This window comes from Canis aureus, chromosome 23 (genome assembly GCF_053574225.1).
Source record: "Canis aureus isolate CA01 chromosome 23, VMU_Caureus_v.1.0, whole genome shotgun sequence".
In the NCBI taxonomy this organism is placed as follows: domain Eukaryota; kingdom Metazoa; phylum Chordata; class Mammalia; order Carnivora; family Canidae; genus Canis; species Canis aureus.
Window position 1 is genome coordinate 10,479,955 of NC_135633.1, and position 14,076 is coordinate 10,494,030.

At 44.1% G+C, this 14,076-nt stretch overlaps 1 protein-coding gene and 1 long non-coding RNA gene across 2 annotated transcripts in view; both read left to right on the forward strand.

The window, feature by feature from the left end:
* Positions 1-14,076, forward strand: part of SERGEF (secretion regulating guanine nucleotide exchange factor) — a 221,308-nt gene that overhangs the window by 167,231 nt on the left and 40,001 nt on the right.
* LOC144294587 (uncharacterized) overlaps positions 1-14,076 on the forward strand; it is a 47,421-nt gene that overhangs the window by 15,801 nt on the left and 17,544 nt on the right. The window lies entirely within an intron of this gene.

Sequence of the window (14,076 nt, forward strand, 5' to 3'; positions counted from 1 at the left end):
TGTTGATTATGAAAACCTGTATCCATCCTGTATATCCATTTTAGTCTTCTAAATAGATCTGTGTTATTTTCCACACTGTGCTTTTGTAAAAAATAATTTTCCAGTAGGCACATAACATTATCCTGAGAGAACTAGCTAGTACATGTACATAAAATGTCTTATGTACGTTTACAAATGCAGATACAATGCCTAAAAGTAAATCATTCTGAATTTTTGAAAAATGACTTCAAGTCGTTTGGCCGGAAGCTGGCAACTTGAGTCTGAAGCATGGACTCTTGTATGTCCTTGGGTTAGTCATGTTCCCTTTCTGCACTTCTGCTTTCATACCTGCCAAGGGAAAGGGATGGATCCGTGGTTTTATTCACCTGGACTGTGAACCAGTTCTACTGAACCACTTAGGATAATTGTTAACTGTACTGATTCCTGGGCCCACTTGCACATCCGTAGAATTGGAGATTGAATGCTTGGAAATTTTTGGTTCTAATAATCTTCCAGATTGATTCCAAGTGATGCAGCCAGGTTTTGAGTAGTTGTCTTCCAAGAACCCGTCTGGTTCTGATGTTTTAGAATCCTCTGCCCTTCTCGCTCTTACTCAGTTTCCTGATTTTGTCTTAGCTTTTCTTTCCCTGGAGAGCCTCCCTCAATATACTGTGACCCCTCTCAGGAGCAGGGGCCATAGTTTGTTCACCCCTAGATCCCTGGCACCCAGCATAGTGTCAGGCACAGAGGAGGTGCTCAGTAAGCAGAGGAGGGGACAGATGGGCTTTCATGGCTTTCCCATCACTCTGCACATCCAGCTAATTTCCAGAATTCTTCCTGTAGACTCGGGCATTATAAATCTTTTGATACAGTAAATAGAAATACAGGTTTCAGAACCTAACAAAACTGGATTTGAATCTATTTCACCTCTTAATGTATAGTGATTTGCCCCAAGTCATTTAATCTCTTTAAGATACAGTTTCCTTCATTATAAAATGAGAATAATAGCTCTTGTTGCTCACGATATTTATGAGGATTAACTTCCTGCATGAAAATATGCATATAAAAGTTCTTGATATATAGTAGGAACTCATTTACTCTGGCTGCTTTCTTCCTTTACATGGCCACTGGTGAGTGACGGGAAAAGGGGGGACTCAGAAGAATGGATCATCCCCAAACAGACTGAGAGAATGACATATGGCCCTTGTTGTCTCCTGGCTTCCTGGGACCCTGAGGCTCTGATAAGTCACCTTGATGGATCCCTACTTGCTTCGCTCTGGTCACATCAGAATTCAGACTTAGAATCTGACTCCAGATGCAGTGTGTTCTCTCTCTTACTCTGCTACAGGGACATAGAAAAAGAAGTAGCAAAAGAAATTCAAGGAACTATTGTAGATTTGGGTTCCCCAGGCAGGCCCAATGTCTGAGCTTAACCGTAAGAAACCCAAGTTCATTCAGAACGGTTAGTTCCCGGGGCCAGAGATCTTAGGGTTGGTTTTGTTAGCACATCAGCTTCCCTCTCCACATACTCTGTGTTGGAACTGTCACAGCATGCTGCTTTTCATAAAAGTCTCTTTTTCAAACCAAGTCCAACTGTTTCAGCCCCAGAAAGGCAATCAGATTAGCTCTCTTCTGGGCAAAATGGTAAATGATCACCCCACAATGCCTCCAGCACCACAGTAATCATAACAGCCACCCCTTACCTAGTGCCTACTGTGCTGGAATTTTCATGACACCACTATGAGTAGGTATGAGTAACTCCATTTTGCTGGGCAGCAGGCAGTAATTAAGACTGTAGACTTTAGAGTCAGACTAAGGTGCCGACCCTGGCCCCATCATGTTTTAGCCAGCCCCCTCCAAGTCTCAGTTTCTTTATCAGCAGAATGGGATTAATGTACACCCCATAGTATTAGGAGGACTACATTAATACCACAAACATGGTACTATTGAAATAGTTGCGCCAGTCATGTAAAATTATAAACTAGGATAAATGCTATGTGAGAAAGGGACAAGCTGCCATGAGAGCATATAATAGGGATCCTGACCTCTTTGCTGAGGAATTGACATCTGAGCTGAGATCTGAAGGGTCATTAGGAGTTTATTAGGTGAAAGGAGTGGGTAGGGTGGGGGGAAAGCTTTCTAGGCATATGTACTGATACGGCCTCAAAGGTGAAGAGGGAACTTAGTGCTTTTAGGGAACTGGGAGGCTCGGTATGACTTGGGTGTAGAGAGTAGAGAAGAGTAGAAGAGAAGAGGCTGGACAGGGAAATCAGGGCCTTATTAAGGATTTTTTTCCCTTTATTCTAAGAGCATAAGGACCATTGAAGGATTTGGAGCAAAATATATGTGTGTTGTACATGTGGAGAGTGATATGACCAATTTGATATTTATAAGAGATCTTTTTGACAGTGGTCTTAATGGGTTGGAGGGTGCAAGAGTGACTGTGAGGAAACCAGTTCAGAGGAGGCTTTGTATTTGTCCCAGAGAGAAATAACGTTGGGCAGAGCTGGAGTAGTGATGGCAGAGATGAAGGGATAGGGGGGTTGAGATATTTATGGGGTAAAATTGTGGGACTTGTTGATGGCTTAGATACAGCTATGAGGAAAGAGTATAAAGAACAACTTACCAAACTCAACACTCCAAAAAATAAAAAATCCAGTCAAGAAATGGGCAGAAGACATGAACAGACATTTCTCCAAAGATCTACAAGTGGCTAACAGACATATGAAAAAAATGCTCGATATCACTCAACATCAAGGAAATACAAATCAAAACCACAATGGAATACTACCTCACACCAGTCAGAATGGCTAAAATTAACAAGTCAGGAAACAACCAATGTTGGTGAGGATGTGGAGAAAGAGGAGCCCTCTTACACTGTTGATGGGAGTGCAAGCTGGTGTAGCCCCTCTGGAAAACAGTATGAAGTTTCCTCAAAAGTTAAAAATAGAATTACCCTACAACCTAGCAATTGTACTTCTAGGTATTTATCCAAAGGATACAAAAATAGTGATTCAAAGGGGAATCTGCACCTCAGGGTTTATAGCAGCATTGTCCACAATAGTCAAATTATGGAAAGAGCCCAAATTCTATCAACAGATAAATGGAAAAATAAGTTTTGGGGTGTGTGTGTGTGTGTGTGTGTGTGTGTGTGTGTGTACGCACGCTCCATCACACAGTGGAATATTATTCAGTGGAATATTATTTAGCCATCAAAAATAATGAAATCTTGCCATTTGCAATGATGTGGATGGAACTAGAGGGCGTTATGATCAGCGAAATCAGGCAGAGACAAACACCATATGATTTCACTCATACATGGAATTTAAGAAACAAAAAAAATGAACATAGGAGAAGGGAAGGAAAAATAAAATAAGGTGAAGACTGAAAGGAAGACAAACTGTAAGAGACTCTTAATTATAGGAAACTAAGGGTTGCTGGAGGGGAGGTGTGGGGGGGGATAGGGTAACTGGGTGATAAGCATTAAGGAGGGCATGTGATGGAATGAGCACTGGGTGTTATATGCAACTGATGAATCACTAACTTCTACCCCTAAAATTAATAATACACTATAGGCTACCTAAATTGAATTTAAACAAATTTTTTTTAAAAAAAGAACAGCTACCAGCTTTCTTGCCATTCTAAGCTTAAAAAAAAAAAAACAAAAAAAAGTGGAAGAAGACTTGGTTTGGGTAGAAATATCTTGATCTGAGAATCTGAACACACTGCACTCAAGGTGCCTTTTAGATATCCACATGTGGATGTTCCATGCCCAAGGCCATCCACAGTAGGACACAGTGGCCTTGGTATGCCTTTGGGCAGTCTGACCCAGATCCAGCCCCTGTGGGGGTAGGGCTTGTTTTAGACTGGTTAGTCTGAGGCCTCCTCGTTTGCCCCCCAACCCCTCATGGTTCTGTTTCTTTACCAGAATATCAGAATACCAGGATATCCTGAAAAAGAACATGTGAGAAAATTCAGCCTACGAAGTCTGACCCATGAACGGTCTGAGGGGAATCTGCTTCTTCAGGGAAAGCAGTTCAGATATTTTTTTTTTTTAATTTTTATTTATTTATGATAGTCACAGAGAGACAGAGAGAGAGAGGCAGAGACATAGGCAGAGGGAGAAGCAGGCTCCATGCACCGGGAGCCCGATGTGGGATTTGATCCCGGGTCTCCAGGATCGCGCCCTGGGCCAAAGGCAGGCGCCAAACCGCTGCGCCACCCAGGGATCCCAGCAGTTCAGATATTGATGCATGTCGTTCGAGGTGCTTTTTTCCCCAAATCTGTGGGTGAGATAGTTGTGTTTGATGTGTGTCTTTGTATTCATTTCTTCATTTATTATTAAAATATTTGCTATTAATATATATCTACGATGTGGCAGGCACAATGCCAAGTCAGAAAGGACCCCTGATTCTTTGGGAAGTGACATCCCCAGGACCCATTTGGCGCTGCTGTTCTTGTGATCATAAAGACACCAGCAGGATGCTGCCCTTTCTCTGAATACTAAATCTCCAGGATGCTGAGCTCTGCTGACTTTTATCAAGGGGGCACGTCCTTGAGTTCAGAGAGTTGGTTTGTCAAGGGCTCCCTCTGCAGCTGCGACTCCCAGGTCTATATCTGGGCCTCCTGTCTTTTTGCAGAGTCTCCCTAGACAGTAACTACATCAATGCCAGTTTTTCACTTTGAATGGAGCTCAGCTGGGCAGTCTGAGCCCCACCGCCCACTGCACACCTGTGCCATGTGTTCTGGTTTTTTGTCTGAGAGCATTGCTTGTCCCTGTGAGGGGAAAGAAGTAGCAGAGCAGGCTTCGTGTCCTCCTGTGGAATGGTCAAGGAAGTTCAACCAGCAAGCAGGGCAGGTGTGGGGAGAGGGGAGCAGCAGAGTGACTCACCCAGCCTTGGCACCGCGTGATAGGATTTATGAATCCCAAGTGGAACAGATACGTGCTCTAAGAACATGTTGGCCTGGTGAAAATCTAAACTCATGAGCTACATGAGTGATTACCATCGTGAAAGGGAGCATAGGCGTCCTTTTAAAAATCCTCTGGTATATTTAACACACAGTGAAGGAGGGGGACAAACTATGCCAAGTCAGGGACTCCGGGAAAGCTGACATTCTCTGTGTCAGTGGAACAAAGAACTTCTTACAACTGGAGTAGATATTAAGCCCCTGTTAGGGGAGATGTTCCTGCAGAGGGTTGACCATGTGTCTAGTGGGACAGAGAAACTGCTTCCCAGGGTAGGATGGTGACCTGAGAATTGCATCTCTTAAGATCTTCTGATTCCTATCTTTGCCTTTCATCTTGATCTTCAGGGACTTGAAGGATCCTTGAAGTCAGAAGCACCTTGGCTAAATCCCAGCTCCACCTCTTCTAGCTGTGTGATTAGGGCGCGTTGCTCTCTGCACCTCCTTCTTACAGTCTTCCAAACCAGGTTCATAATACCCTGCAGAGTTGTGTATGTACCAGGGTCAGATTAATTAAGCTTAGCAGCCAGCACCCCAGGATGTAAGAATGGGAGGATCCTGGGGTGCCTCCAGTCAGCTGTCAACTCTGTGGTATGTGTGTGGCCTGGATCTGCATGGCTCCCCAGAGCATGTATGCAGGTCATGTGTCAGCTCGCTGCAGCCAGGGGTGGGCAGGGACACACTGAGCTGGTTCTGCCTGAGGAGACACTGCTCAGCAAGCAGCCCACCCAGCTTCAGTTTCCCCAAAGAACTCAGTCTTCCTTACAGAAGATCCTTCCAGGTGCCAAAGGTAGCACATTGCTTGCAATTCGACCCCCTTAAGAATTCTGGTTATGCCCCTTTTTCATGCCATCTGTCTCCTTAAGCTGATTTTTTGAGGAGTTATTTTCCTAATGTATTGGATAAAATTCTGGTGGTGTCTTGAGAAGCTCACACTGTTTTCGTTTTCCAGGAGAACATTAACAATCTATAGACTAGCCTTTGAATGATGCCAGCACAGTCACTGTAAACTCAAGGCCATTTGCTGCATGCAAAATCCTTGGTACCCAGGTATGGCTCTGGCTTCATATGTCACCGTGTAACACACTTGAATCATGCCAACCTGAAGATACTTGTCCCCATTTGGGGTGCTTATCACAGATATCATGGTTCCCAACTGCACACACAAGGCAGTTACAGTCATTGGTTATTTATTCCTCTGGCCTCCCTGCAGGCTCTATAGGGCGAAGCTCTTGGGCCCTTTATTCAGATGAAGAGAGCATGGCTCTTGCTGGGTACAATAGTTTGTCTGAGGTCACACAGCTAATTATTGGCAAAGCTGTGTTTCAAATCCTGGTCTTCTCTAGAGCAGCCTGATGGTGAAAACACCATCCAGCATTCGCATCTCACCTAGGATGTTCGTGAGCCCTGTGACCTTGAACAAGCTAGTGATTAATATTATAAGTGGTTATTAATAGTAACAGTAAAATTTACAAAGCACCTGGCTCAGGTGTGCAGGAGACCATGTTTCCCTGCTTTCTCATACCCATTTTTCCAAGAAGCATCCTGAAATTCAGAGAGCTAAAGCAATTTGTGCAGGCCTCAGTTTCTTTATAATGACAATATTGCTACCTCCCTGGGAGGGTGATTACAAGGCCTGGATGAGGTCATGTGGATGCACTGCCTAGCACAGAGCCTGCAGTGGAGGGGGTGCTCATGCAGTGCTTCTTTGCCTTCTCTAGTTCCCCCTCTGAGTCCTAATCCTGTGGTCTTTCCGCTGCATCCCATATAATACATTTAGAAGCTGAGGTCATGCTGAAGTCTTCTCCCTAGCTTTCTTCATCACACCCCGCCAATTCCCCAGAGGCCACTTCCAGCCTCTGATCTGAGTTCCCTGTCAGATACCGCCTGTTTAGTCTTTTGCCAGCTCAGGAAACACCATCCTTCCCTGGCATGCTGCACTGCACCCCTGACATTTATTCCAGGGCTGTGTTCTGGAACGCTAAAGCCTATTCTGGCCTCTCCCGCTGCAGGGCTCTCCCCTTTCCTGACTTTGTCTAAGGCAAATACAAGTTGTTTTCCTTATTTTGGCATCCTGCCTGGATCTTTCAGGTTGTTATGCTGTGTTTCACGAGGGGCCACACATGGAAGTGACCTAGAATCCAGGTCTCCTGACTTCTAGCATCATGATCTGCAGCTTATCATAATTTAATGTTTAAGAAGAGTATGCAGTAGTCAGGGGAAAAAGTAGGAGCCCTGTCTTTGGGGATCCTCAGAAGTATATTCATTTGGCTTTCAGTAAAAATTTATTTATGCAGCACCTTCTCCTTTTTTTTTCTTTTTTTTTTTTAAGATTTTACTTATTTATTTGAGAGAGAGAAAGAGACAGAGAGAGAGAGAGAGAGAGAGAGCAGGTGGGGGGAGGAACAGAAAGAGGGTCAAGCAGACTCTGCGCTAGCACAGAGCCTGATGTAGGGCTCTATCTCACCACCCTGAGATCATGACCTGAGCTGAAATCAAGAGTCAGATGCTTAACTGACTGAGCCACTCCAGGCTCCAGCCCCTCAGCACCTGCTTTCTGCCAGACCCTGTGTTAGTAGCTATGGCAGTGAAGGAGGCAGGTCTTTCATGGAGCTCACATTGTAGTGTGAGAGGTCAATAACAAAAGCATAAAGAACTAAGTTAGTAAGATGATTTTAGATTTTAAGTATCATAAAAGAAATAAATAGAGCTCTGGGATGGAGAGTAACTGGAAGATAATTTTATGCGTTTTGGATAGAATGGTCAAGGAAGGACCCTTTGAGGAAGTGACTCTTGAGCTAAGCTCTCAAATGAAAAGCCAGGGCAAGAGCATTCCAGGCTAAGGGAGCCATGAGAACAAAGACCCAATGTTGGAAAGGGCTTGGCCATTCAAGGAGTAAAATGGAGATCAGGATGGCTGGGAGGAGTGTACCAGAGGGAGGAGCCGTAAGATCAGAGAGCATAAGCCGGATCATGTTGGGCCTTGGAGGGCACAGAAGAGTTTGGATTTTTTTTTTTTCTCCTAGAATTAGTGGGAAGCCACTGAAAGGCTTTAAGCAGGGAGTGGTGTGACCTTAAGTAAAACTGAGGTGCCTAAGTGGAGAGTGGGTTATAAAATGTAAACAGGGAAGCAGAGACACAGATTAAGAGGCTGTTATAATAGCCCAGGAGAGTGACAGTGGCCTAGACGGGGTTATGATGGGAGAGACCGGCAGGTAAATATGTGATTATGTTGAAGTGAGGGTAACAGGGTTTGACAAAGGATTAGATGAAATAATCCATTCTGCTTAATCTACTTAGTACCCAATTAGTGTAGATCAAAGTGATACCTAGTTTCAGTTCCTAAACCTGGAGCAGGGGGAGGACGTCTTGACAGGTGACAGACCTGTCAGGGTGCACCTCTACAAGTTTGACTGTATGTAGGGGCTAGTTCTTGCATCTCAGAAAGAAGCCATAGAGAAGTGAAAAAGAGAGATATTTTCAAAGAATTCATTCATTCATGAGTCCTGTAGGAAGTGCCTTATCTGTGTAGTTGGTGTTCTACTTTTGATAAACAAAATAGGGCTCTGTTCTTTAGGGCCTCCCCTCTTTGGGGAAGTAGACATATAAATAAATAAATCTCAGTCTGTATAGTGGCAAAAGGACAAACAAGGAGGTGTAGGAACACGAAGGAGAGAGCTAGCTTTTCATGTGATAAATAAAGGAGGGCTTCACAAAGCCTATACTTTATATTTCAGTAAAAATTTGTAGTTAAAATAATACAACTAATGGCCAGGAACAACTCAGTTTATGAACATTAATATCTATTTGTTCTCTACTGGAAAATGGGGGTAGGGGTGGCAAGAAGAGAGGACCTTCCAGAAAAAAAGGAATAGCATTTGGAAAGGCCCAGAATCCTGAAGGAGTGAGGTGTATTCAAGAAATAGAAAATACCTCCGGAGCGCCTGGGTAGCTCAGTGACTGAGCATCGAGTCGTGATCTCGGAGTCCTGGGATTGAGTCCTGCATCAGGCTCCTCGCAGGGAACGTCCTTCTCCCTCTGCCTAGGTCTCTGCCTCTCCCTATGTACCTCTCATGAATAAATAAAATAAAATCTTTAAAAAAAAAAGAAAAAACACTTCAGCATGGCTGGGGTATAGGGTGTGTGGGGTGGAGATACAGGCTGGTTTGTAAGGTTGTTGACTGCACTGTGAAGCACTTTATGTGCCACATTGACAGTGTTGGACTTAATCCTTTAGGCGCCTGGAGACCAACAGAGATTTTAAAGCCAGGGTCTAGTTGGTAGAAAGCAAATAGCTCCCCCATAGACCGACAATCAATCAAATCCCCATTTCCTACTGTGTCTGGATGCAGCCTCAGAAACGTTCTCAACATAGCACACCAGGCAGTCACTTCCAGTCAGCCAGAAGTGGCAGAGGATGGGGCCTTTTCTCCATTCCCCAAAGAAGACGAGTTTGTGTATGAGTTTAAAGAGGGAAGTGTTGAGGACCCAAAACTACCTTGTACAGTTGTCTCATCAGCACAAGCATAAGTTGCCTACATTGTGTAAGGCATGGTGGAGAACAGTGAAGTGAGAAATAACAATCTAGTCTGAAGGAAGATTTGTCTGAGTGTGGCCATGGTTGTATGAATTCCAAGGAGATAGTGCTAAGGCAGAAAGTACTAGACTTTCAAGGAATTCCAGTCCGCTAGCCCTTGAATGGGTGCCCTTGACTTGTAGGGAAGTGCTCCAGTAAATGCAAGGCTTTCTTGTCCAATAGACATTGGTCCTTTCCCTGGAAGCTCTCTCAAAGAGGCCATGTTGTTCCTTTGAAGAAAGTTAAATGTCCTGGGCCGGGGAACCAAGACGTGACCAGCAGCCTGAGAACCCAGTCATGGCTTTGATTGTCTATGCCAGTTCCACATCCCTGGCACCTAGCATAAGACCTGTGGAAGAGCAGGGCAAAGAAAACCGACAAACCAGGCAACCAAACATGGGTTCTTTTTTTTTTTTTTATTTTTTTTTTTATTATTTTTTTTATTTTTTTTTTATTGGTGTTCAATTTACTAACATACAGAATAACACCCAGTGCCCGTCACCCATTCACTCCCACCCCCCGCCCTCCTCCCCTTCTACCACCCCTAGTTCGTTTCCCAGAGTTAGCAGTCTTTATGTTCTGTCTCCCTTTCTGATATTTCCCACACATTTCTTCTCCCTTCCCTTATTTTCCCTTTCACTATTATTTATATTCCCCAAATGAATGAGAACATATAATGTTTGTCCTTCTCCGACTGACTTACTTCACTCAGCATAATACCCTCCAGTTCCATCCACGTTGAAGCAAATGGTGGGTATTTGTCATTTCTAATAGCTGAGTAATATTCCATTGTATACATAAACCACATCTTCTTTATCCATTCATCTTTCGTTGGACACCGAGGCTCCTTCCACAGTTTGGCTATCGTGGCCATTGCTGCTAGAAACATCGGGGTGCAGGTGTCCCAGCGTTTCATTGCATTTGTATCTTTGGGGTAAATCCCCAACAGTGCAATTGCTGGGTCGTAGGGCAGGTATATTTTTAACTGTTTGAGGAACCTCCACACAGTTTTCCACAGTGGCTGCTTTGTAGTACAACCTGAAATCTGGCATTGTGATGCCCCCAGATATGGTTTTCTTTTTTAAAATTCCCCTGGCTATTCGGGGTCTTTTCTGATTCCACACAAATCTTAAAATAATTTGTTCTAACTCTCTGAAGAAAGTCCATGGTATTTTGATAGGGATTGCATTAAACGTGTATATTGCCCTGGGTAACATTGACATTTTCACAATATTAATTCTGCCAATCCATGAGCATGGAATATTTTTCCATCTCTTTGTGTCTTCCTCAATTTCTTTCAGAAGTGTTCTATAGTTTTGAGGGTATAGATCCTTTACATCTTTGGTGAGGTTTATTCCTAGGTATCTTATGCTTTTGGGTGCAATTGTAAATGGGATTGACTACAAAGCTGTGGTCATCAAGACAGTGTGGTACTGGCACAAAAACAGACACATAGATCAGTGGAACAGAATAGAGAATCCAGAAGTGGACCCTGAACTTTATGGGCAACTAATATTCGATAAAGGAGGAAAGACTATCCATTGGAAGAAAGACAGTCTCTTCAATAAATGGTGCTGGGAAAATTGGACAAACATGGGTTCTAAGCCCCGCTCTTGCACCTCACTTCTCTCAGCCTTGTCATGACTTGGTTGGTCTCCACAGCCCTTCATTGTGCTGTCCCTAGGATTCTAGGATGATGCATAGAATGGTTCAGAGCAAGCCAAGTCATCACTCATATTTCTGGTATGCCTCAAGTATAATCAGAATAAAATATCAAAATTAAGCAATACTTTACAGCATCTCAGATATGCCTTCTAAAAACAGAACCTGTGTCTGTCTCTGAGTTGTGAAGAAAATGTATTAGGTTATATTAAACAGCAAGATTGTCCCTTTTGTAGGAAAAAAAATATGAATTAAATCTTGTCTTCCTGACTGGGGATTTTAATTGGGATTTGAGTCAATTTGATCTAAATTTGAGCATCCATCCAGAGAACATTTATTGACATCTGCTATGAGCAGGGCTTTGTGCTATGCATGGGGGAGATAGAATGAACAAGATACAAGATGAACAAGATCCTTCCAGGCAGGAATTGACGGTCTAGACGGAGAGATAAAACATATACATACTTGACTGTGACCTCAGGTGGGCAGAGAATAAGCTGGGACAGGCCAGATCCAGGGCGGGGGGAGGTCAGAAGAAGAAATCCCTTCAAGTACATCATTTAAGCGAGAAGTCTTGCCACACTGCCTGAGTAGGGCTTAGAATTCCCGGAGGCACCATGGTCTTGAGGACATGCTCTGTAGTTGCCTGGAGCTCCCGGTCAGCCTGCCACCACCAAACTGAGCACCTTGGCTTTTTTTTTTTTTTTTAAGAAAGATTTTATTTATTTATTCATGAGAGACACAGAGAGAGAGAGGCAGAGACCTAGGCAGAGGGAGAAGCAGGCTCCCTGTGGGGAGCCTGATGTGGGACTTGATCCCAGGACCCTGGAATCACGCCCTGAGCCGAAGGCAGATGCTCAACCACTGAGCCACCAGGCGCTGCACAGCCTTTGGCTTTTATGAGCAATGACTACACTGCCTCGCCAAGCTCTGTGGCCCCCTTTTATGGCTCACGCTCTTGGAGTTGATTTCAAGAAAAAGTTGTTGACTTTAATAGGAATTCATAATCTTTTGTAAGACTGGCACCTATCTGCCCATGTGACCCTCTCTGCCTTGGCTGCCACTGGAATTAATGATCCAGCTGCAACGGGAGCATCTGCTTTCTGATATTCACTCAGCAGTTGCTTATCAAAGTATTCACTGTGCAGGGCCCTGTGCTAAGTGGGGTGGCGACTCACAGGCGCTGCCGTCCCATGCGAGCCAGGCCCGAGAAGAGCTGTAATGTCAGCTGTAACACCGCTCAGGTTGTGACCCAGAAGGCCCAGTGCAGTACCAGCAGCTACAAGAGAGAGTTTGCTTTTAGGCCGGGACATCGAGGGAAAACCTAAAAGACATCTGTGTGATTTGGACCTTGAGAGCTGTAGGGATCTTCCACATTGAAAGATGTAGTAGGTTTCCAAAATAATGACAAAAGCATTAAGGAAGCAGAAAACTCCAGGCACGTTTGAGAAACTAGGAATACATCACTTTGACTCTAACAAAGGGAGCATAAAGGGGAACAATGCTTTAAAAAAGAGTTGGGAAAAAAAATAAAAAAATAAATAAAATAAATAAAAAAGAGTTGGGGCCTAAGTCAGGTCAGGCTGCTATAATAAGATACCATAGACATACGGGTGGCTTAACCAAACCTCTATTTCCTATGGTTCTGGAGACTTGAGGTTCAGGATCAGGGTGCCAGCATGGCCAGGTTCTTGTTGAGAGCCTTCCTTCTGGTTCACAGATGGCTATCTTCCTGCCATGTCCTCTCATGGTGGAGAGCAGAAAGAGAGAAAGCAATTTTCTTTTGTGTCTCTTCTTAGAAGGGCACTTAGCCCATCACGGGAGCTCCACTGTCATGACTTAGCCACCTCCCACAGGCCCTACCTGCAAACACCATCACACTGGGGATTAGAGTTTCAACATATGAATTCTGAGAGGACACAAACATTCAGTTCATGGTAGAGCAGATCACAGAGGGCTTCCTTAAATGTTCCAGGGTGAGGCAGTTGTGTATTTAATTCTTAGGCAATAAGATGTCATTAATAGTTTTTATTTTATTTTTATTTTTTTTATTATTATTATTTTTATTTTTATGATAGTCACACAGAGAGAGAGAGAGGCAAAGACATAGGCAGAGGGAGAAACAGGCTCCATGCACCGGGAGCCCGATGTGGGATTCGATCCCGGATGTCCAGGATCGCGCCCTGGGCCAAAGGCAGGCGCCAAACTGCTGCGCCACCCAGGGATCCCTCATTAATAGTTTTTAATCAGGAATAAAACCCTAGGATTGAAAAGGACTTTGGAGATAAGTCATTATAGCCCTCTGTCTCACACGTAAAGACCAAATCCCAAAAAGGGAAATAAGTAACTGAAGGTCAGACAGCTAGTTAATGATGAAGCTGGATCTGGAGCTGGAGCTAGGGCCAGAACCAGATCTGGGTGTAGTTACGGTGGTCTTTTACACTCCAGGATGAGATCTATGCTCAGGAAATCAATGAGTCTTTCTGGTGGAGATTGAGGGAAAAGGAAGGGTGTCAGGGAGACCCTGGGGAGGCCTTTCTATAAAGTTAAGAAGAAAGATGGCACTTGAGTTCTCTAATCAGGGCCATGGCAGTGGGTGATGAGAAGGGGCTGATGGAAGAGACAAGACAGTGGCCCAGTCAGCAGGGTGTGAATGTGGAAGGGAGACAGTTACTTGTCCTTTCTTTGGTCGCTGTTCTTTACTGGATTGTCCCATTGGGTAAGCTACCTTGAAGTAAGAGAAGAGGAATACAAATCCAAAATAAATATATCCAACACATTCAGTATTTCCTAAGTTGAGCCTTTTTGTAATTTTTCCTTCCTTTCCTCCTTCCCTCCCTCCCTCTTTCTTTCTCTCCCTTCCTTTCTCTCTCCCTTTCTTTCTCTCTCTCTCC